General features: G+C 42.6%; 1 protein-coding gene across 19 annotated transcripts in view; it reads right to left on the minus strand.

The window, feature by feature from the left end:
• APBB2 (amyloid beta precursor protein binding family B member 2) overlaps window positions 1-24,859 on the minus strand; it is a 357,050-nt gene that overhangs the window by 210,598 nt on the left and 121,593 nt on the right. For 15 of the 19 annotated variants that reach the window (XM_061164641.1, XM_061164635.1, XM_061164640.1 and 12 more), the window contains one exon: window positions 8,656-8,775. The exons of the other annotated variants lie outside the window; for them this stretch is intronic. The gene's annotated coding sequence lies outside the window, so the exon portion shown is untranslated. The remainder of the gene's footprint in view (window positions 1-8,655; window positions 8,776-24,859) is intronic. 19 annotated transcript variants of the gene reach the window in all.

Consider the following 24,859-nt stretch of genomic DNA (forward strand, 5'->3'; position numbering starts at 1 on the left):
GGGCTGCTGGACACTCACACATCTTCCCAGCACTTGAGGCAGAAAGCAGAGGAACGCAAGGGCTGGCACGGACAGGCTCATCCGTCAGGTTTTATCGGGACAGTCAGTCTTTCCCAAAAATCCCATCCCCATCCCAGCAGAATAATTCTCAGACCCCATTGACCAGGACTAGGTCACACGGCCACACTGGCTACAAGGAACGCTCAGAAGTCAGGGGTCGGAACGGACACGTATCTGAGGCCGCCACCCTGAATTAAACCCAGGCTCTGGCAGTGAGAGTGGAGCGGGACACAGGTACTGAGTGAGTGAGCAGTTCACTGCATCTCCATTTTGAGTCTCCATCCCAGAAATAAAAGTCATTCATGGACTAGAGAGGATAATGAATTACAATATTTCCAAAGTGTCTTCTGCTCCCCACCCCAAAACCATCTACTACATATAAAGTAAATTGGAATTTTATAAATTCAAGGCCTATATAAAAGCAAACAAACAAAAACTGTCTCATCTTTAGGTTCGTATGCTTTGGAATTTCTCCCTACATGTAAACAGGTATAAATCGGCAGTGAAAAGGCTAAAATGTAGCCATGAAGTCTTGCTGCCATGAAGCCTGATCACAACCCAAACATTCAAAAGCTTTATCTCAGCTGGGGTTCATCTTCCCCGAGCCAGAAAGGCCACATTAGCTGCAGCTCAAACATTCAAGGTACCAGATGGGGGGAAAGCATTCTAAATGTTCTTTCCCCACCTTACTTCCCCTCTGCTCTCAGCCTCCCCGCTTCCCCTGCCTGCTCAAACAGGTGCATCTATTTGCCCCCCTGGGTCTCCCACGGGACCAGGCCACTCATCAATTTAATATTCAGTGGGTTCCCACTGCTCTGAGGAAATGATCTAAACTCCTCACCAAGGCCCTGGAGTCTGCTTCAGCCCCGCCTCCTTCCCCATCCTCATACCCCCCAAGCCCCACCACGCCCCTGTGCCAGGCCCACCCAGGCTCCCTTTGCGCCCCGTGAACTGTGCATGCTCCCACAGCCTGCACCGGGCTTTTCCATTATCCACGTGGCTCATCCCCTCCTTCAGATCACAGATCAAATGCCACTTCTCCAGGGACGTCTTTTCCTATGTCACTTTGTGTCACGTGGGCCCTGCTCACTCCATCATGCTACTGACGCCTCCACAGCACATTCCACAGTCCATAATTATGTTTCCCGTCAGGGAGCTTCACCACTCTCTGCCTCCACCACCAGAATGAAGGGACGTTCCCAGGGAGCGCTGACCTCACCCACCTTATTCAGGGCTGTAGCCCCAGAGCCCAGCATCCGGCACGTGCTCCCGACCGTTGCCTCTGCCCCTGCCTCCAGGACGGGCCGACGCGGCTGGCCTCTAACTCCCGTCTGCACGCTGACACTTCAGGTGGCGGTCTGGTCGCTCAGTCATGTCCGACCCTTGGACCCCACGGACTGTAGCCCGCCAGGCTCCTCTGTTCATGGGACTTCCAGGCAATACTGGAGTGGGTTGCCATTCCCTTCTCCAGGGGATCTTCCTGACCCAGGGATCAAACCCATCTCCTTCTTCACCACTGAGCCACCAGGGAAGCCCAACACGTCCATGTGGCCACCAGACAGACACTGCGTCCTCAGAACCTGCTCCTCGGCAATCTGGACCCTGGACTTCTCTCTCTCACCGACATCTCTTGCTTGTGACCCTTTCCTGCTCCTCTCACACTGACCAGAGCAGGCAGCACAGCGGATAAGAGCAAACACCCAGGAGCCTGACTCTGGGGCTCAAACCCCACCCAGACCACTTACTATGTGCCCTTAAAAAGCTGCTCATCTCGTCTGTGCCTCAGCGCCCTCGGCTGTGACGGAGTGATAAGAGAGCCATCTGTGTCACACACACTTGTTGGAGGATTCCAAGAACACACCTGACGCGCTCAGAACAGTGTCTGGCTATGTACGTGTTAGTCATTAACAGTAACAAACGCAGGCATTATCATGAACATGCTTTGTTCTCACCAGGCTGTGCGCTCCAGCGGACCCGCGCTGTGTGAGCCCGCTCTCCGTGAGCTCCTTCCGTGATACCCCATTTCATGTGCCCTTCACACACCACCCACCGCACCTGCAATCCAACAGCTGCTCTGCCATCTACACGGTCGGAATCAGACCTATTCCCAAACCTCTGTGCCTGACTGGAGAAAGATGTTCTCTACATTTGATTTTTAGATCTTGAACTTCACTGATTACACATATCTCTACTAGCCTTCCTCTCCTCTAAACTGCTACATCACACAATTTGAGTCTACCTAATGTGGTTACTTGGAGAAGGCAATGGCACCCCACTCCAGTGCTCTTGCCTTGAAAATCCCATGGATTGGAGGAGCCTGGTAGGCTGTTGTCCATGGGGTCGCCAAGAGTCGGACACGACTGAGCGACTTCACTTTCATGCACTGGAGAAGGAAACAGCAGCCCACTCCAGTGTTCTTGCCTGGAGAATCCCAGGGACGGGGGAGCCCCGAGGGCTGCCGTCTACGGGGTCGCACAGAGTCAGACACGACTGAAGCGACTTAGCAGCAGCAGCAATGCAGTTACTACCTTTAGTCACGTCTACCTATGAAAACATCAACTGTTTAAGGGCCATGTGTAACTCTTCTCAACCCTCCAGAAAAGCCAGCACAGCGTTACGAGGGCAGCATCAATGCATCTGTGGACTGGCTCCGATCACCTGGCCAGCCTTAACTCCACTCTGTCACTCAACCAGGAAAAAAACAGAAGTCTAGTCTGGTGCTTCAGAATCTGCCTGCAATGAGGGAGACCCAAGTTCCATCCTTGGGTCGGGAAGATTTTCTGGAGAAATAAATGGCTACCCACTCCAGTATTCTTGCATGAAGAACCCATGGACAGAGGAACCTAGGGCGCTACAGTCCATGGGGCTGCAAAGAGTCGGACACAACTGAGTGACTAAAGTTTTGCTTAAATTGGACCCTTCAGTGTGAGAAAGAGTGACTTAAAAAAAAAATCTTCTATCTCCTGATGATCAGGAAATCCTTTTTACCCCTAACCAGGCCCCAGTCACAAGGATAAGATGGTAGCAGGTATGCATGATTTAGCCAAGTCATGGTGGATTTATTGGTATCAAATTCCAAATGAGCAATATACAACTTAAGCTTTTTGAGGAATGTTCTTGAACCCTAAGAGATAGGAATCAACTGTTTTTTTTTTTTCCCCCATAATTGGACAGTCCCAAGAAAGAATTCAAAGGAGAAATCAAGAGTAAGCCCATGGATTTAAGTATTTTCCATAAAACTGAGAGAGAGAAAATGACTAAAAAGTCTAAATATAGCTTTAACAAAAGATTCTTAACAGACTCTTCAAATAGCTTGCTAGTTTCTATTTCTATATACTCTATTAGCTACCTATCCAGCCATCCATCCACCCACATTCTCATACAAGGAAGGTCTAGAAGGTACAGATGCTAACAACAAACGGACCTATCTCGTGAGTCTGATATATACCAAGTCATTCCTTTCAGAATTCTATGGGTTTCATTCCACGCTGGTTTTCATGACCTTCATTCAGTTCACCCAAGTCTACTTCCCCAAAGAACAATTCCAAATTTGCATCAACGAGCCAATGTCCAAGAAACCTGGAAAAACAATTCTATTTGCTTTGGCTTCAAAATTGCCCCATAAAGTTGTTAACTTCTGTTCTTTCTTTTCCAGAGGCTCCCAGAAAGTGAAAGAAAGTGAAGTCGTTCAGTCGTGTCCGACTCTTTGCGACCCCTTGGACTGTAGCCTACCAGGATGCTCCGTCCATGGGATTTTCCAAGCAAAAACACTGGAGTAGGTTGCCATTTCCTTTTCCAAGGGATCTTCCTGACCCAGGGATCGAACCCGGGTCTCCCACATTGTAGGCAGACTAGCTTTACCACCTGAGCTACCAGGGAAGCCCCAGTGTGGCTGGGACATTTTCACCCAGTTACTCCCCTGGCAGAAAGTGCTGTGGCCACCTCCCCAAGGATAACACACCCTTCTTATCCCTCCCTGAGTCAAAGCTTACCCATGTATCCAGAAGGCTATCCATCCCCACCAACCCAATCCTCTTCACATGGGGTGTGAGGAAAAGGCTGCTCAGAACCCCCACAGTTATCCTAGAAATGCAGGTACTCACTACACTCTACCAACAGGTTCCCTTGCAGCAACAAAGCCAGTGTTTGGAAACAGAAAAGGGACGCATACTCAGCTCTCCAAGAACTATTCTGCTGTGTTTTTCAGGGTCTCCTTCTGCAGCTGGCAGAGACACCAGGCGGGCTGCCTTCCAGGATGCTGACTCCTAACACTGAAGACCTGACATGAGGCTACTTCGCTCCCTTCTCCCTGTCCTGCAGAGGAAAGCACTAGATCCACAGCATCCTCGTAAAAGGAGAACTTTTTTTTTTTAAATGACAACAAAACAAGACCTCAAATCTCTAGCTCAGAAGAAACAGATGAGAGAAGGATTTTTTTAAAAAGAAAAAAATTTACAGAGAAGGGATTTTGACTTGGACGACTGAACTTTGGATGATTCTTCTTCAGAGAAAGATAAATATATAGAAGCAACCTTTCTTTATTACTCGTAAAGTCAAGATAGACCCTTACTTACTAGGACATGAAATATGTTTCTGTATTTATAAATAACCTAAAAATACTGTTAGGAGACAGGCCTCATAAAACAATTTCACAGCTTCAGTTCACATAACATCTGACAACCTAGAGCCTAACCTACTGATTTCGAGTTGTGCACGGAAGGTGGTATTCCACAAAGAATGAGGTGTCCGTCATTGAGACTGCAGTTCACTAAACTACCCAAGTGTGGTTACCCAGATGCAAGGCAACTCAGTAAAATGATCCGCAGGACACCCATCCACTGAAGGAATATTTATTTAACACCTATTTCTATTTAAAGTTCTAAGGAAATCAGGGATTATCATCAGATGATTCAAAAGGCTTAAAAATCCTTTAATCAGACTGCATCGGTAAAGTTTCTAGTCAATACAGTAAGCAAAGATGATTAAAAAAAAAAAAAAAAAGACTGCCTGTTTCAATTACATGAAAAAACTGAATAAGATCTAACAACTTTTTAAATACAAAGAAAACAAGTCAAAATCATGAGAAATAAATCCTTGGGCCAGAACTGAAAATGGAAATCAGAGTCAGTGGAGAAAGCTGAAGCTTTGAAGACTTAAAGGCTACTTGAGTTACTATATGATCCAGCAATCCCACTTCAGGGCATATGTCTAGAGAACACCCTAATTCTACAAGATACACGCACCCCAAAGTTCACTGCATAACTATTTACAATAGCCAAGACATGGAAGCAACCTAAATGTCCATCAACACAGGAATGGCTAAAGAAGACATGATGCATATACACAATGGAATATTACTCAGCCATGAGCTTCCCAGGTGGCGAAATGGTAAAGAATCTGCCTACCAACGCAGGAGTTGCAAGAGGTGGGGGTTCGATCCCTGGGTTGGGAAGATCCCCTGGAGAAGGAAATGGCAACCCACTCCAGTATTCTTGCCTGGAGACTTCCATGGACAGAGGAGTCTGGTGGGCTGCACTTCACGGGGTCACAAAGATTTGGACACAACTAAGCACCCATGCATTACTCAGCTATAAAAAAAAGAATGAAATAAGGCCATTTGCAACAACAGGGATGAACCTATCACACTAAGTGAAGTTAGACGACAAAGACCAACATCATATATCACTTATATGTGGAATCTAAAAATCTGGCACCAATGAACTTATTTACAAAACAATAACAGACTCAGAGACTTAGAAAACAAACTTCTAGTTACCAGAGGGGAAAGACGCGGGGAGGGATAAGTTAGGAATTTGGGATTAACACATGCACACTACTATATATAAAATAATCACTGCAAACACACTACTGTATGTAAACTAGATAATACTGCGGAGCGCAGGGAACTCTGTGCAGTGTTCTGTGATTACCGACACGGGAGACCAATCTGAGAAAGGATGGATTTCTGCGTATATGCATAACTGGTTCGCTCTGCTGTACACCAGAATCTAACACAACACTGAAGAGCAACTGTCTCCCAATATAAAATAAAAATTAAATTAAATTTTTCTATAGTAAACATATATTACTTGCATGATCTTTAAAGCACTGTTACTATATTATTATACTCTCTCTATATGAAGTTCTCTCTGAGGGCCTTCAGATTACCTGTAGTAACTGGGTTCAAATAATGGATAAAAAAAGGAGATTTGAGACAGGTAGCATCATTTGATGCTGAATCTTCTAGGCTTCTAAGACCATATTACTAAAAGATATGGCGTGGGGAACAGAGAAGTGGACAATATCTAAACAAGTGATTACCCGAGTGATGACCGGGTCACCAGCAAGTCTGGCGGGAGGAGAGGACACAAGCAGAAGGCAGTAAATCGAGGCTCACACTGCAACTCTACACGGTCGTTACTTTGTGGCTTCAAGCCTCAGTTTTGAGGATGATAATACAAACTTTCCAGAGCATATCCCACTTGAAGTGGAGAATCTCTAGTAAATTCAGGACAGAGAGAGTGGCACAGAAGAGAAGAACAAACAAAACCCACGTCTTTCATCACTGAGAACAGAGGAAGTCAAGGAGAGAAGGCCAGAAGAAATGATTGTACGTGCCTAGTGCTGTGGAAGCTTTTTAAACAGCCATTTCTTAAGAAAGGGAGGAAATGTCCACCCCGTGAGCAGGAGAGAAGGAAAGCCAGGACAGCCAGGGCGGGTGAGCAGTACGGGGCCGGCACACTGACGGCCCTCAAGGCCTTGATCACACCTTCCTGGGCTTGGCACAGACGAGCAGGCCAACACCTGTGAATTCTCCAAGGTAATTCACTCCTTCTGCTCCAAGAACCCAAATTTTAAAATTTTAACCATGTTAAAGGAAGAATTTCCTCGAAATAGCTTAGACTAAACCATAAGCAATCATGGGCTTCCCTGGTGGCTCAGTTGGTAAAGAATCCGCCTGCAATGCAGGAGACCCAGGTTCAGTCCCTGGCTGGGGAAGATCCTCTGGAGAAGGGAATGGTTACCTACTTCAGTATTCTTGCCTGGAGAATTCCACGGCCAGAGGAGCGTGGCGGGCTATAGTCCATGGGGCCAGAGAGTCAGACATGATGTGGCGACTAAACCACCACATAAGCAATCAGCAATTTTGTAGGTCAAAAACAGTTGGATATTAGCAAGTTCATATGGTTCAATCATAGTACATGCCTTCAAAGTATTTCTATAGCAGAAATAGGCAAAATTTCTTCTTAACAGGTCAAACTGTAGATATTTCAGGCTCTGAGGGCCAAGAGGCAAAAACCACAGATTAGGCAGGTAGCCATTCAAAGACATGAAAATCTCCGTCAGTCCCTACAAAAACAGGAATGGGCTGGATCTGACTCATGGGCCACGCTTTGCCAATCTCTGTTTTACAGTATCACAAGGGTAAGCTTTCTCTGATTATGTTCACTGTGAAAATCGCTGATTTTAGGGTAATACAGGGATGCCCTTGAAGGATACGAAAGTGGAGGTGCAAAGGCCATGGCTCCCACCCAGGGGCTCTACCGCTGGCGTGCTTGGTCTGAGGCTGTCAGCTCTCCCTTCCGCTGCTTCTTCTGATGACCTGGCTTATTTTAGAAGCAATTGTCTGGGGGAAGGGTTGGGGGTGGTTCTAACTTTTCTATGAAGGCAAAAAAAAAAAAAAAGGGCAGAGAAATGTACAAGGAAATGGGGCTTAAGGGTGACTATGAATAAACATAACTACGGAAGGATGGGGAACACAAGTATTCCAAGGAATGACCCAACACACATCCCTGATTTGAAGCCAAAATTCCAGAGGTCCAAAGGGATGCAAAATAAATAAATAAATAAGTAAATACCTAAAGAGCTGGCCTAAGGTTTAGAGACTAAAGGGGGGGAAACAAATAAGTCTGAGACAGACTATACTTTATAGAAATAGGACATCATTAAATGTACAATGACCATTTTTCTCCTAAGTTAATCAGAGTGGGACCAAACAGGAAAAGGCTGCATTTGTGGACATTCCCAAAAGACTAATACTGGAAAAAGGGAACTGTTGTGAGACACAGTAAGTCATCATGGGAGAATCAACACTTTCCTCCTGTGGAGAATGGTAAGATATTAGAGTTGGGAACTCTCACCAACATGTATTCAACCATGACATACCCTGAGGACCCTCTTCTGGGTCCATGAATTTTTTTATTTCAAAGCTATTTTTTAAGTCACTGGGAAGTGTTTCTAATTTACAGCATTGCTATTGTTTCAAATGTTATATATTGCAATGAAAAAGGAAAGCTTCAACAAACAAGCAAAAAAAGAAAACCTATGTGTAAGTGGATATGCTGAAACAGAAAAGAGAGACTGCTGATACACACTTCTGGTCTGCCTTATAGGGCCACTGATTTATAAAAACCCTAATTTAGATAACATTTCCCATCATTCAATATTAAAAACTTACCCTAGAGCAATCCATTCTCCTGCATTTCTGAATACTCTCATGTATATCTCATAAACCTTCACCAGTTCAGTACCCTGCCATATTCGACAGGGAAAATTAAAGGGGGGAAAAAGGAGAGAGACAAATCCCATACGTACATGAGCTGCCTGGATGACAGTGAGCCTCTGGGTACCGTCTGCCCATAGCGACGACCAGTCAGCACATTGTCAGGGACCCTGGCAGTTTCCAAGTACTCAGGAAAGACTGAGATGGTTAAGCTGTTATAGGAGGGAGACAAAAAGAAGAAAAAAAAGCAGAAATAAAAAAAACAGATTTAGGATAATGATTGCATTTTTTTTCATTAAAATGCTAATGATGACCACAAATTTCCAGATAACCAGCTTGATGAATTATTCATGGTCACATCCAAGATGAAGTCTCCCTGCCACTGCCGGAAGGCCCAGAGCACGCTGATAATTAGCATGTGGTCCCTCTATTGAGTGTGACAGAAGCACAGGTGACCACAAGTCTGTCCATCAGTGCTGGCCCTCACTGGCCCTCTTGAGAAGACCAGACGACCCCACTCACGCTGATGCTTTCTCATCTCACTCTTCTTCACATCAAGGAATAGCACTAGCCTGGCTCTTTGCTGTCACATCTAAACTCATACGTATAAAAACTTGAAAAGCTTGAAAGGAGACATGAGATTTTCTGTATTGAGCAACAAAAATATCTAATTTTTTTAAACTTTTCATTGAAGTAAAACATACAGAAAATGACACATACCACACATGGACAGCTCAATGAATTTTCCTAAACTGAACACACCCGATCAAAACCCAGAACATTATCAGCGCCCCGGAAGCCCCACTTCGTGCCCCCTTGTAAAGGTACTACTCTGCATGGATTACTTGTGCCCAGTTTTGTAGACAAATTGATTCACTGTCCTTATCAATTTTTCACTTAAAAATCATTCGCTGGATGCCTCCTATATGCGAAGCACTGTGCTAGGCTCGAGAGCTACAGAGATAAGACACTGTCTCTGTCTTCAAGGAAAGCAAAGTCTATTGGGACCGAGAAACACATAGAAATGATCCCCAAAGGGCAGTGGGATGCACACAGTGACTCGGATTCATGGCAAGCAGCCCAGAAATGGAAGCCCTGCTTCCAGAGAAGCAGGGAAGACTTCCAAACACAAGGAATGCCTAGCATGTCCTCGGGCTGAGCAGGACTTAGCCAGGCTGGGAGTGGGAGAGTGGACAACGGAAAAGGCAGAAGGAAGAGACTGCACAGTGTAATTCAGCGTTGCTAGACTCTCCCGGGTGAAGCCAGGAAAGAAGCTGGAGCCAGACCGCAACTTTGTACACAGATTCAAAACCTCTGAACCAGCTGCAGAGAGCCACTGACGGCTCAGATCTGAGCTTCAGATACATTACTTTCTGGATGGATTCACAGAGGGCAGAGCAGAGGCAAGGAGACCAGTAGGGCCAGTCTGGTTGTCAGGTAGGAGAGGAATGGGTAAAATTAGGGCACAGAGGTAGGCAGGGAAGGAAAAAGGGGAGAAGAGTTAGTACTTGAACCATCCAGACACTAAAAGCAGAACAACGTGGTACTTGACTCCATGAGGGTGGATGATAGTGACGATAGAGGTAGAGAATACTAGTGAATGGACAAGTTTAATAAGGAAGACAATGGGTTTAGTTTGTGCATTAGAAACTGAGATGTAGAAGATCTGGGTGAGGACTTCCAGATGTTCTTGAGTGTGAAGGTTGGCAAAGAAACCTGAGCAAAACATAAAAGTGGTTATTACATAGGCAGTAGCAGAAATTAGATTTGCGGGTGAGATCACTGAAGGAATACGGGTAGAGAGAGATGACTGGAGGATTAGTGCTAAAAGCAGAAGGCCAGAGAACACAATGATAGAATGGGGAGAGGAAAAAGACTTTGTGAAAAAGACCAAAGAAGAAAGTCAGAGAGGTACCATGGAAGACAGTGAGATGATTAAAGATAAATGAAAAATACAGCTTTGGATTTGACACCTCAGCAGTCACGGGCCACCTCGATTGAAGGTGGTTTCACTGAGGTGGTGGAGGCAGAGATAGCAGCCAGTGAGAGAAGAGAAAGGAGAACGAAGAGTTCTTGGAAGAGACTGGAGCTAATGGAAGTCCACGGGTTAGCTGAGGGGATCAGTAGAGAGAGAAAGGGTGAGAGTTCAAGAGGGAGCGGTAAGAACAGGATAGTGACCCAAAGAAGGTGGGTAAAAGGGTCAGCCAGACAGGTGAAGGAACTGACCTTAAGAGGAAGCGGAATCCACAACCCTCTGACATTAGAAGAATGTTACAACTAAAGGAATAAAACAAATCTGGCTACAGTAAGTTTGACGGTAACAGCATTGGTAGGATATTAGAGGCAATGGACCAAATGACATCAACACTGTAGACAAAATAGTTGCCAAGGCTCTTTGCTAAGGATAAGCTGACACACAAATGGTTTGATGCCACAGATCTTGAAAATCTTGGTATTGGGCTATCCTCTAAAATTAAAGTAGCCTAACCCTGTTTTCAGGTAAATAAACATAGCCAGTACGAATCAAGACAGGAAGGGGCGTTTGCAAGATCAGCACATCCACAGCAGAACATACTAGTGCTGAAAGAAACAGCACAGGGGCAGAAGATTCAGACGAATGCGCTTCTTAAAATGATGTTTGATCTCAGGGCCAACCTTTCCAAAGATTTACACATAGTTTCATTAAGTGAAACCACGACCCACTGCCCTACAGGCTTCTTAAAATGCTTCCATTTGGACACCTTCTAACATGACCAATCTAACGAGAGTGAAGTCAGGCACCTCAAAGAAAAGGCAAGAGGAGGAGACTGGAGCTGGCACCTGCCCGTGACTCCCCAGTGAAACGTCCCTGAAGGTGTCGCCCTGCTCCAGGCTCCTGCCCACGCTCCCGCCTCAGTTTCTGGCGAGCCTGGAAGTGGGTGGAGTAGCTCTGCTCTCAAAAAGAGCTCCAACGATGCCGAGTGTAGCAGGTTCATTAGAAAGTCTAATGCGATGGCCAACACCTTATGAAGCCGCTTTTCTGTTCTCCGAGCAACCTCTGTGATCTTACAAACTCCAAGGCTGCTCCAGAACTAGCCTGTTTTGGTTACATGACCATATCTACTGGCCATCGTTGGAGGATGACAGAATTTCAGAATTGTAGATAAACACATGATTAATCCTTAAAGTCAGCCAGGACAGAGAAGGTTCCAGAGCCATCGGATGCCTACGGACTGTGCCATCCATCTCCGCATCCCTGGGGCACAGGGGATACAGCAAACAGTCCATAAATATGGAATCAATCGATAAACCAATACATAAGTGAAGAGTTCTCACAACCAGGAGATAAAGAGGCCAATTAAATGGTGAGGACAGAATTACTCTTTCTATTCCTTCCTTTCCCCCCCGATGTCCCAGTCAAGCTGCAAATCGCTTTCAATTGCACCGACTTTGCTCTTCACAGAAGAAACTCTTTAGGAATTCATAAATATTGTGTAAGTAAGACAGTTCAGAAATCATGAAAAACAATATGCCTCTTAAAAGGGAAAATAAGTAGGTGCGAACATTTTGTGCATACAAAGAAATGCCCATTTTACATCCGTCCGCTTTCTTTGTTATCCTTCACTGAGGACAGAACATCATTACTCTCAACAGCAGGGTGCCTCTCCTGCTACTGCTCATCCACACGGCCACCCGCTTAGCTCAGCCCACTGGGGCAACAGACCCTAATGAGATAATCAAGTCTCGCTTCCTGGAAAATTCTGATCCCGACATGTATTTGTATTATTCATCATCTCACTTCTTTTACAGCACATCAGCTCTGAGGCATCGCCAATCACAGTGAACACATTTCACACATGACAAGAAGCACACTGTGGTATTGTCTGGAGACAACTTTAAGGACGAAGTCCCCAAAAGTAAGGAACTGTAGGTTGTTGTTTTGTCTGTTAGAACGCACTCTGTGCCACACTTCTGAACTGTTAAAAAATCACTCGGTAACTCGGTCCTGAACCACGGACTCTGTCTCTGCCCATCTGAACAGCAATATACCGAGAAGGAAACAGATCTAGAACACTGCCATCCGTTTTTCTATTCTTGATTAAGGATCCAGGAGACCAGGGCTTCCCTGGTGGCTCAGTGGTGAAGAATCTACCTGCCAATGCAGGAGACACGGGTTCGATCCCTGTTCCGGGAAGATCCCACCTGCTGTGGAGCACCTAAACCCATGACCCCAACGAATGAGCCTGTGCTCGGGAGCCCACAAGCCACAATTACTGAGCCCTTGCGCTGCAACTCCTGGAGTCTGAGTACCCCAGAGCCTGCAACAAGAAGTCACCGCAGTGAGAGACCAGAGCACCGCAACGAGGGAGCAGCCCCTGCTCGCAGCAACGAGAGCAAAGCCTGCACAGCCAAAAATAAACTGATTATTCAAAAACAGAAAAAAGGAATCCAGGAGACCAAGATGAACAATACACTATTCACTTGAATGCAAGCCACCAAGGAGAGGAAAGGAATACTTATGCCAGTACACGAAGTGTTTAGGGTGCAACTTTCTAATTACTACATTTATGATACAATCCATAATATATTCACTAACACAGATGCTCTCTACAGGGACATTAATCCTCAACAAATACATTAACGCTTCCCTTCTCTCCCCCAAATTCTTATTATGCTGACATGTGGCAAAAATGCCAAGAATTCTCTCCGAGATAAACATTCCACGTCAACAATCACTTGTTCTGCTATCTCCCTTTCTAACTATTTTATGATAACATAACCACTCTACTTAAGTACTTGCTGCTACTGCCCTGAAAGACAAATTTGTAAGCGAAATATTTTCCTAAAGGGCTTTGTTCAATGTAACATCTTCTTTGCTATGAAAGAGGGTTCAAGCTACTAGAAAGCTGATTATGCTGAATTCTGTAACTCATAATTCTCTGGTACCACCCTGCATTATAATACTGTATAACTTCTGCTTTTTAGAAACCTCAAGGAGTAAGACATGATGATGATGATGATTTTCATAATAACTAAAAGACGACCCATTTAAGTAATAAAATGGGTTTCATTTCAATCATATTGGATTTTTTTTTTTTTCCTCCTAAAAGATAATGCCTTCTCAGAGAGTCCAGAAAACGATTAGTCTCTGGTGGCACAGAATCATCAATATGACTATCAATTATCTTGCTCTATTAGAACACGAGAAACACTGGCTGAGGAAAAGACGGGGGCCCGGTGGATACTAAGAAGATCTTCAGTCTCTACTAGCATGAGCTGGATGCGGAGTTCCTACCAAAGCAACAGGACACTCTGGGAACCAAAAGGAAGAGGCTGCTGAAATTCAAACACCAAGAAAAAGGAGAAAAAAGGTGAAATCTGAGCCACAGATCCAGGTCTCGGGCTAAGTGGAGTCAGGCTGAGTGGAAGATGATGGACAGGACAGAGGGGCAGGTGAAAGGCTGGCTCTATGTGGGTGCTGCCGGTAACCCACTGACCCCACCCAGAGCGGCCGGGGCAAGAGGGATGTCTGCTCCTCCACTCAAGGGTCGTGAATGCTACATTTTGGGGAGAGGTTTTGCCTGCCAAGTGTGGTTATCTCCTCTCCCTGGCTATCAGGAGGTGAGTTTCATTACTGTTCAAGTATCAATCTTTCCCTTCCTCAAGTCAGCTATGAGTCTGGAAACCAAATAAAATTAAAAAGCCTAAGAGAACTAAAACTTAAAATACCAAGTTCCAGATAAGCTTTGAAGGACACAGTTCACATTCTGAACCCATACTAGGGCAGCCAAGATGTCTTTTTTGTTTATTCCTTGGTTCTTATAGAATTCAACTCCTATTCCTTAAGACTCACAGGAAGTCCTTTAGTAGAAACACATCCAAACTCAAAATGTGCCCTGGGGTGTTATTAGTAAGTGACCATGCCTCAGTTTCCTTATTCATAAGTGGAAATAATTGTAATATTTACCTCCTACAGTTGTTATGACGCTTCTCAGGTGGACCAGTGGTAAAGAATCTGCCTCCAATGCAGAAGACTTGGGTTCAGTCCCTGAGTTGGGTAGATCCCTTGGAGAAGGGAATGGCAACCCACTTCAGTATTCTTGCCTGGAGAATTCCATGGACAGAGGAGCCTGGTGGGCTACAGTCCATAAGGTCGCAAAGAGTTGGACACGACTTAGCGACTAACACGCGCGCACACACACACACACACATACACGGTTATTTAACAAGGACTTCCTTTAGAGACATGTAGTAAGTTGAATATCCAGGAACACAACTAAATCAACTGCTCTGATGTGAAGTATCTGTGTAAATGTGTAAATAAACTCAAAACCCAGAGAAGGGAGGGCTTTGCCACTGGATAAGTAGCTTCAGGCAAGTCAATTAGCCTTCTACACCCATCTGTAAAATGGGTTAATGATGCCTATCTTGCAAAGGTATGAAGAACAACAAACCACAATATAAGCAAATGTGAATGAAACCTTAATTAAATGGAAACACAGTTGCTAATGCCCTATGACACACAGATCTTTATTTAGAGCTGAGAAACTCATCTGCTGGTGGTTTTTATCCAACTCTTACTACATCATATGATCAGATCCTCTTCCCAAATTGTTTTCAACAACCTTTCTTCGCATGTGTTAGTCGCTTCGTTGTGTCCGACTCTTTGCGACACCATGGACTGTAGCCCGCAGGGCTCCTCTGTCCATGGGATTCTCCAGGCAAGAATACTGGAGTGGGTTGCCATTTCCTTCTCCAGGGGATCTTCCCGACCCAGGGACTGAACACAGGTCTCCTGTATTGCAGTCAGATTCTTTACCCTCTGAGCTACAGGAAAGCCCCTGTTAATAAAATGTTTTCAACATAACTGTTTAAACAGAAAGTACAAGTATTATTGCACTTTCAGGTTAAAAAAACCAGACTGTAAAAAATTCTGCCAGCTCCCCATATTCCCACTTTATTTCTTTACTTTTTTTTAATTCATGTGATTTCTTTTCTCCCTTTCCCATTTTTCTTTATTAAATCTTTGCTTTCTCACTGGAAGTTATATCACTACAATAATAGTAACTACCATCTTTATGTTATTTAGCAATTTACATGGCACTTTCATATACATTATTTCCCTTATTCTTCCCTTTATTTTCCCTTGCTCCACTTTTCAAAACACAAACAGAACTTCCTAAAATCAGCAAAGAAGCCACTTCTCTCCTTCTGACTACCAACACATTAACATACAATAGAGTTGTCAAAAGCAACTTAAGACTATATACTGGGAGGGGGGATTGGGATGGGGAACACACGTAAATCCATGGCTGATTCATGTCAATGTATGGCAAAAGCCACTACAATATTGTAAAGTAATTAGCCTCCAACTAATAAAAGCAAAAAAAAAAAAAAAAAAAAACACACAAAAACAAAAACTATATACTGTATAATTAAATCCTGACACATCCAAATCTTCTTGCAAATAATTTTTTTCTTCCTTAGTGATGATCTTTTGAAGTTAAAATAGTGAAAATTATGTATATGTACCAACATGTTAAAATTTTATTAATTTTAATAAATTAAGGTACCATCAAAAATAGTAAATGAAAAATAAAAGAGAAAAGAAGAGGTAAAAAGATTTATGGAAAGAAAAAGAACAAAGTTGATGTTGCTTTAACTTTCAGGAAAATTTCCATTATCTGTCTCACCAGACCTATTTTTCTCCAAGCTCTGCATTAAATAATCTGATCATTAAATCTATGCAAACCACAAGGGATGCGTCCATCTCATTAAAAAAGATGATCTTTTAAGCTATGATAATGAGAAAGAGCATCTATTTTTGGTTTTAAGGGCAGAAGTACTTCCTGCTTGTTGCTCCAGAGGCAGCAACACTTCTAGGAAGCTTTAGCACAAAACAGATGCCTGGCACTCTTTACTGATGATGATGAAAACAGGAACCTTCGACTAGAAATGTTTCCTCTCAGAAGCTCTGCATGCTCTCAGTCTTGATTTGTCAACAAAGAACATGAGGTATCTGAAACAGAGAAGTATTAATTCTACCAAGTGAAGGTAAACAACAGTTTTCTTTAAAAAAAAAATTTTTTTTAATGGATTTGGCAAACTCTAGGTAGGAAGACCAAACTTGAAAAGTTAATGATTAGGGATTTTCAGGATTGAGTGGTGGATTACAATTATGTTCTTAACTACATTCCCTCCAGATTCCACTAAATAAGAGTCAGGGATAAAGTCACAAGAGAATGGAAGAGGGGGAAATTGATGGGAAAATTTTTTGGAAAATGGAAAGCAGATGAGCTAATGATGAGTGAATTTTCAGAGAGGGACAGACAAAACTAAACGTGTACTGGTAGAACTGACAGGTAGAATGTGGGGCACAGATCCCTAGAAAAGCACTAGTCCAGGCACAGTTACATCTAAAGTGGGGGCATGAATGGAGAAGGCAGCGTGGAGGCAGCAGTGAAAGCTGGAGAACCGCTTGTAGGACATTTTAAGGAGTAAACCTCCAGATCCATCCTGAGCCGTGAAGCTTGCGACTCAGGGCCACAGGGAGGAGTGGCTGAGTGGAGTGCCATTCTGAAACAGAGGACTGAGCAAAAGCATACACTCTGAATGGAAATAACTTCATTTGCTAGATTTCTAACTAGCCCAAGAAAAGAGATCTACAGTTACCAAAACCAGGGAGAAAGGGGGCTCCTAAAAATGGAAAACATTTCCTATCCATTATTAAAAAGATATTTGCACCCATAAAGAAAAACGGAATAAGATGCTATAAAATAGAAATAATGTGAGAACAAGAAAGAGCTGCTAGAAATTAATATTGTGATCACAGAAATTAAAGATCATAGAAGGGACAGAAGATAATAGAGATAAGTGCTCCCCAAGAGTAGAACAACAACAAAAAAAAAATAAGAGAAGGATAGAGGTCAGGAATTTTTTTTTAAACAATAAGGAAGTTGGAGGGAAAATACAAAAGTTCCAGCGTGTCTGACAAGTAAGTTTCAGAAAAGAGAATACAGAAAACAAAATTATCATCCACTACCTCCTGCAAAAACAATCATCATGGATGAAAAAAGTTACACACCAAGGCACGTTATATGAAACACTAGGGGATTAAAAGTAAAAGATTCTATAAGCTACCCCCACATTAAAAAAAAAAAAAAAGGTCACATAAAATAACCATACTCAGAAAAGCATCCAACAATTCAAGAGCAAATTTGGAAGTGGAAGAAAATGAAGCAAGGACTCCAAAAGTCTCGGGGAAAATCATTTCCAACTTTAAATTCTGTATCAATCATATGTGAGGAGAGGCTAAGTGATATCTTCACACATGCCAGATCTCAAAAAAATTACATCATATCCACTCTTCTCTCTCCAGAAGCAAGTGGGCAGTGCACCCCCCCCCCCCCCAAAGAAAAAGGAAACTAGAAGAGATGCTCTTCAGTAAACAGGTCAATCAAGAATTCCCAACGTGGCAGTAAAGGAAAGTTCCAGGTCAGCAGCTATGCCTAAGGCCTCAAGAGCAAACAGTCCAGAAGGGAGCAGGCAAACAGAAGGCTCCCGGAAAAACGTCACACACACACAGAAGTGAGAGCCCAGCCGTTGCGTCTGACCTTATTTGAGAATTTGGGGATGAATAAGTAGCACAGAAATAGAATGGAAAGCCAAAAAAAAAACACACAAAGATTTTTTAAACATGCTGGACAGAAAAGAAAACAAAGCCACGTTACACTGCATAGCTCGGCTACAGAAAATATTTACGGAGATACAACTATCTCAGAGAGTGAGAAGCAGGTATTTGAAAGCTAACTCCTTCTCTTCCTTAGTAGAAACTCCATATTTAATGTCTAAAAATGAAAAAAAAAATTCTAGAAATATCAATATAAAGATATTAGCTACATGGAAGTAAATATCAGAAGAAATGCTAACTGAATTGAAAGCAGTTGCTTCTGAGAAACAGGAAATGATAGAGCAAGTATGTGAGCAGGAACTTGTAACCTATATACATGTACTAGGTTGATCAAAAAGTTAGTTCAGGTTTTCCTATATGATTTTACGGAAAAGCCAAATGAACTTTTTGGCCAACCCAATATTACTGCAAACAAAAAGTACATTTTTAAAAGGGTATAAAGTTATGAATAAAATATATAAACCACCTAATCAAAGACAAATTGATAAGGTGAAGTTTCACTTTATACTATAAATTAAAAAAAACAAACATAATCTTAGTCTACTCCTAGTTAATCAAATTGTTAAAAAAATTCAGTTGAATGCATTTCACCTTAAACTAGTAAGGAGCACTCCATGAGAGATCAGTTACACATAAATTGTCAACATGTGGTGAAAGGTCCCTGGATACCAGGGCACAAGGGGGGCTCCTCCATCTTTGTGATCATAGCATCATTAACCACAGCTGCAAATGGATAAACATGTTGTCAGCTCCTCATCTACCAGAGATCCAACTGTGCTTTCTTACAGTGAAGATTTGTCCTTATAGAGGGAAGAAGAAGGGAGAATGTTCAACATCAGAACTCTTTTCCTATATTCGGGAAATTTCTCATCATATGAGTGTTGAAAAGACATACCTTTCAACACAGAGACAAAAATGTCTGGACCTTCCTGGACTCCCTTGCAGCTAAGGCATGGGACCTGGTTTTGGCCAGCCCTGCATTGAGAGCTGGACCCAGAGGCAGGAGTAAATTACCATAGGTGAGGGCAACATCTAGTGCCCCGAGGTCGGTAAGGCGACAGATCTGGTAGCAAAAGTCTAGTCCCAGGGGTGTGGTCAGTGTAAACTAGCAAGATCCTGTGTTCAGGATCTGTGATAAGAGTCCAGCCTGCATTGAACTAATCATAGCATATGACCTTGGCTATGAATCTGGCTGCATAGTGTCTAATTGCTCCATCCTGTTCCCAACTTCCAGCAGTTCTAGAAACTACCCACTATCTTCTCGACAAATTACTTTCCTGTGTAAACCATTCAGCCAGTCTCTACTGCATCTATCTAAGAACTCTGCCTTATCCACTGCCCCAGAATACACAGGTGGAGATAGGTGACCATCTACTGAGGTTAAGAAAGAAACATTTATGTTCCTTATGATACTAAAGCAGAATTCAGGACATTTTTCCACAGGGAAACATAGGGGGAAGGTTAAGCTTTAAGTTACAAATAAAACTGTACTGCTGGAATGTTATGGGTTAAAAGTTTCAATGGGCTCATCTATTCTTTATTTTCTCCCACTAGAAAACACACTCCAAGTACAAAATCACAAGCTGACTTCACAATAAGCCATGAGAATGTAATCAGTTTGTGAATTGTCACTACTCACATTTGGCAAAAGACTTATGCTCACGATTTTTGTTGTTGTGAGTGGGCAGAAGAGCAGTGGGTGAGGTAGAACAATTTTCTTTGTCTTTCTACTCAACACAGAGCTTTCTTTGAGAGATGAAGCCGTTTGAAAACCAGTGGTCAAGAACTGCACATGAATATGAAAATGCAAACCAAGGCATGCAAAGATTTATACTCAACGGTAGAAACATCAATATTGCTGAAAAGCTACATCCATCAGCTCAGCCTACTGCAGCATATTTAGTCCCAAGACTGAGAAAGTTGAACCCCAGGCAATTTATATGCATGTGTGTCAGACTAACCACACAAATTCTGCAGATGAAGCTAGAAGTTAAGATAGATAGATTGAAACGAACTGTTGATGTGACCAAAAGGGCCTCATAAAAGAGTCAAATGCAATGATGACATTAATAGAAATGTGGATGCAAAGAAAGAAAGGCTCTTTCTGTGGTGGGCATTGTTTTTGGAAATTGAGAAAGTGCTTCAAGACAAAGTATAGCTACAGTTTTTGTTAATTGTACAGAACAAGATTATACCCACCCTGTAAAGAAAGCTTACAAAATAAATTCAAAGCCGGATGTATGCACATAACTTTCCTTTCTGTGGTGTTATTTCACAAAGACTTGCCAAGAGATCAATCCCTCAGTCACAGAAGTCAGGCTATAAGGTCACCTTGGGAAAAAATTAACTGTATTTCAGTTGGTGATGTAAATGCTACCTCAAATTCTCTCAACTGCCAAAGCATCTTTACCATAAATTCTTCTCCTGTGCCATCAGTTCCCATGAAATATCTAATGGCCGCTAAAACAAGAGTTTCATTCCACAGTTGTCCAAGTGAATTATATTGTGCTCACGCAGTGTTTTGAAAAGCTGAGATAAATTTATTTTAGTCAATCCCAGATCAACTGCCTCGCCATCCCCCCACTCCCTGTTTTTCTTTGGGATTACACTGGACAGTGATGCCACACGGCAACGTGTATACGTATCAGAGTAAATATGCAACCTAATCAGCACAGCTCTGGACACAGCAAAGCACAATCTGCTCCTTCGGTTTCAGAAATCAAAAGAGAAAGGCAGGGGGATGCCAAGAAATCAGTCTCAAAAGCTTTTTCCATGACTACTTTTTTGAGAAATTTTGAAATAAGGGTCAGTTTCTGATAGATAATATAAAGGAGGCAAATTCATAGCTAGCTAATGAATTTCAGAACGGTGAAACTCTGCTATTTCCAAAACCCACCGTGTCCAAAGCCTGAATTAAAGAAGTGTTTCTTTGTTCTTCCCCTTCTCAGATGGCTTAAGGGATCATCCAGAAATTCACACTGAGGGGTTCTATTTCATCCTGTGTAGGTTATGCTTTCAACCATGGTAAGTAGCACATTTTTTTAAACTTTTACGGTAAGAATCTCTATATAGAGATTCCCCGGGGGTACAGCAGATAGATAGGAATCCGCCTGCCAAGGTCGGGGACACGGGCTCAACCCCCGGCCTGGGAAGACCCCACAAGCTGTGCAGCGACTAAGCCTTTGGGCCACTACCTCCAAGCCCGTGCTCCAGAGCCTAGAGACGGCAAGTACGGAACCCAGGCACCTCCACCACAGAAGCTCTTCACCTGGAACTCGTGACTCACAGGAAGAGAAGCCACCGCAGTGAGAAGCCCACGCACCGCAATTAGAAAGTAGCCCCTGCTCACGGCAGCTAGAGAAAAGCCCGTGCAGCAACAAGGGCCCAGCACAGTGATTCTCCAGGCAAGAGTCCTGGAGAGGGCTGCCATCTCCTTCCCCAGGGCATCTTCCCGACCCAGGGGTCGAACCCGGGTCTCCCGCGTTGTAGGCAGATGCTTTACCCTTTGAGCTGCCAGGGAAGTCCTCACAATAGATATAATTTTTTACAGAAAGAATCTCTATATGATTATATAATCTCTCAAGTACCTTCTTAATCTAAATTTTTAACAAATATGGTGGTAGTCACTCAGTCATGTCCAGCTCTTTGCGACCCCTCAGACTGTATGTAGTCCGCCAGGCTCCTCTGGTCCACGGGATTCTCCAGGCAAGAAGATGGTACTGGTTTGCCATGCCCTCCTCCAGTGGATATTCCCGACCCAGGGATCGAACCCAGATCTCCTGCACTGCAGGCAGATTCTCTACCATCTGAGCTACAGGGAAGGCCCAACAACAAATACGGCAAGGTATAATTAAAAGGGCATTGAATAAACCAGAATCGCACAGTGTAAACTGATAGCCAATCACATTCTAAAGGAAGTATAAAATGGTGAAACACTGTTGCTCATTTGGAAAAACTGTAACTGACAACAAGTCAGATGAAAATCAATCCTCCAACAGTTACTACAAACACAGCAGTCTGCAGTAGGTATGGAAAAGGAATGAGGCATGTGACTCACTCACGGCCAACAGGGAACTCAACATCCTGCAGAAACACAACACGTGGAACACGGATGAACACTGGATCACAAGGCCCCCCAAGAGATTTAAATGTGCAGGACAGGAGGTTGGATAGGTCAAATGGGACCAATTTCTGTCATATTACTAAGCCTATTATGCACACTTTAAAAAATCTTATGTGACATGACTATATCCACTCTTCTTTTATCAAAGGGTATGAGTCAACAATACTGTCAAAGTAACTTCATGCAACTAAAAAACTTTACCATATCTTCTGTACCGCACCTTTCCGACCTCACTCATTAAATTGCTGTATTTATGTTTGACCAGTCTGAGTCTCCCACTAGAGTATGAGACAATACAGGTCAGAGTTACGCCCTACAGAACTTTTTAAGTACTTAGCTCTTGACACTACTGAACACATAATAACCAATATATTAATGATGAATGGATGAATGAATGGTAGGTACTACAACAGTAGATATTTATTTGGTGATTTATCTAAATACAAAGATTGATTCTTGACAATAAAACAAAGTTCAGGAGGTTTCTACAAAGCTATATTTCATTAAGAAAATGGTCAAAATTAAGAATAAAAAAGTACACAAAAGAGGCATTCACTGAAGCATTGTTTATCATAGGAAAAATGGCAATATTCTAAGTTTTCATCAAATGGGCAATGTGCTGTTTTATTATGGTCAAACATGGGATAGATTATGCAACTACTAAAAATGACAAATATGAAGGCCTGTATCAGAGGAAAATTAAGATAAAACAATAATAAAATATAAAAGGTCAAAATAAGATGTATACTACAACTATGAACAAATAAAAATATATACATATGTAAAAGAAGAGTGGAAAGAAATGCACACAAAAACACTTGCTTAAGTACTTAGACTTGGAGCTTATAGGTGATTTTTCCACTCTAAACATTTTGTAATAATATTTATATAATCATTTATAGATCCTACTGTAAAACTATCTTGCCACTTACTAATTCTTGTAGCATTTTAACATTGTGTCCAATGGTAATTGCTACAATGATTATTAATAGTGACTTACTTCATCAATCTAACCGCTACTGGAAGATACACTAATAAAAACACAAGTGCTGCCAACAATAGTTGTAGATGGTCAGCAACTGCAAGATACATCAGATTTCAAGAATGTCAAGATGTGAAAGACCTATGTCTTAGAATCGATGAAAAAATGAAGAATAAACAGAATAAAGCAACTGTAAAATAAAAATTAGGCAAGAAACTAGCAAATCTATGAGGAAACTGATTAGAATCTCTTAACAAAGTAAATTATTTGAAGGCTATATAGAGACTGGGATAATAAAAGGAACAAGGACATCATACAACAGGAGTCAAGTCGTCATCATACTTCTGAGATCAAACATCTCTGGTCCAAATGGAAATGGATTATTGTTGCTCAGTCGCCCAGTCATGTCTGACTCTTTGCGACCCCATGGACTGCAGCATGCCAGGCTCCCTGTCCCTCACCATCTCCCAAAGTTTGCCCAAGTTCATATCCATTGCATCAGTGATGCCATCCACCCATCTCATCCTCTGACACCCTCTTCTCCTTCTGCCCTCAATCTTTCCCAGCATCAGGGACTTTTCCAATGAGACAGCATCACATCAGATGACTGGAGTTTCAGGTTCAGCATCAATCCTTCCAATGAGCATTCAAGGTTGATTTCCCTTGAGACTGGCTGGTTTGATCTTCTTGCTGTCTGAGGGACTCTCAGGAGTCTTCTCCAGCACCACAGTTTGAAGGTATTAATTCTTTGGCACTTTGCCTTCTTTACGGTCCAGCTCTCAAAACCATACATGACCACTGGAAAGACCACAGCCTTGACTTGAGTAAATAGATTGTCAAGAAGTAATTAAGGTAAACCAACAGGCCTAGACAAGATTTTTTAGCTTGGAATGGGGGCTTTGCAATGATTGGCTTTGAGTGGCATTCCCTTGAAAGTAATGCTGAAATTTTCTATTGGTTTATAATCACAGAGAGGACCACTGATTGAATTTTGGTAATCTCAAATTTACGCATGAGGGGGTAGGATGGGAAGAGGCAGTTAAGTTCACATCAGAGAATGAAATGTCATGGTTCACAAAAGCAGAATTAAAATTTGTAACTTTTCACCTACTAGCCCTCTAAATTTTCCTCCCTAGGTTTACCCATTTCATAAATAATTGGCTTTTTAATTTAAAATAATGAAAACTAATCTCATCTGAACTTCTATCAGTTTGGGATGAAGAAAATATAAGGAACTTTACAGCTGGGAACCAAATCATGGGACAGTACTTAAACTATCCCTGAGACAGTAACCACAACAATGCAACAAATTTTAAGAACGTACCATAAGCACTGAAAGAAAAATATCACCCAAGAAGAAAAAAAAAGGCAAGTTCATTATTTCAAAAGCAATAATTATTTAAACCCTTCATACACCTATATATATAAGGTAAAGGGGTCTTATTCACTGCCAAAATGACAAAAAATACAGAAGTCTAATATTAAACTAATATAAATATCAATTTGGTTAGTAGTATAAGA

This window comes from Dama dama, chromosome 17 (assembly GCF_033118175.1).
Source record: "Dama dama isolate Ldn47 chromosome 17, ASM3311817v1, whole genome shotgun sequence".
NCBI lineage: Eukaryota > Metazoa > Chordata > Mammalia > Artiodactyla > Cervidae > Dama > Dama dama.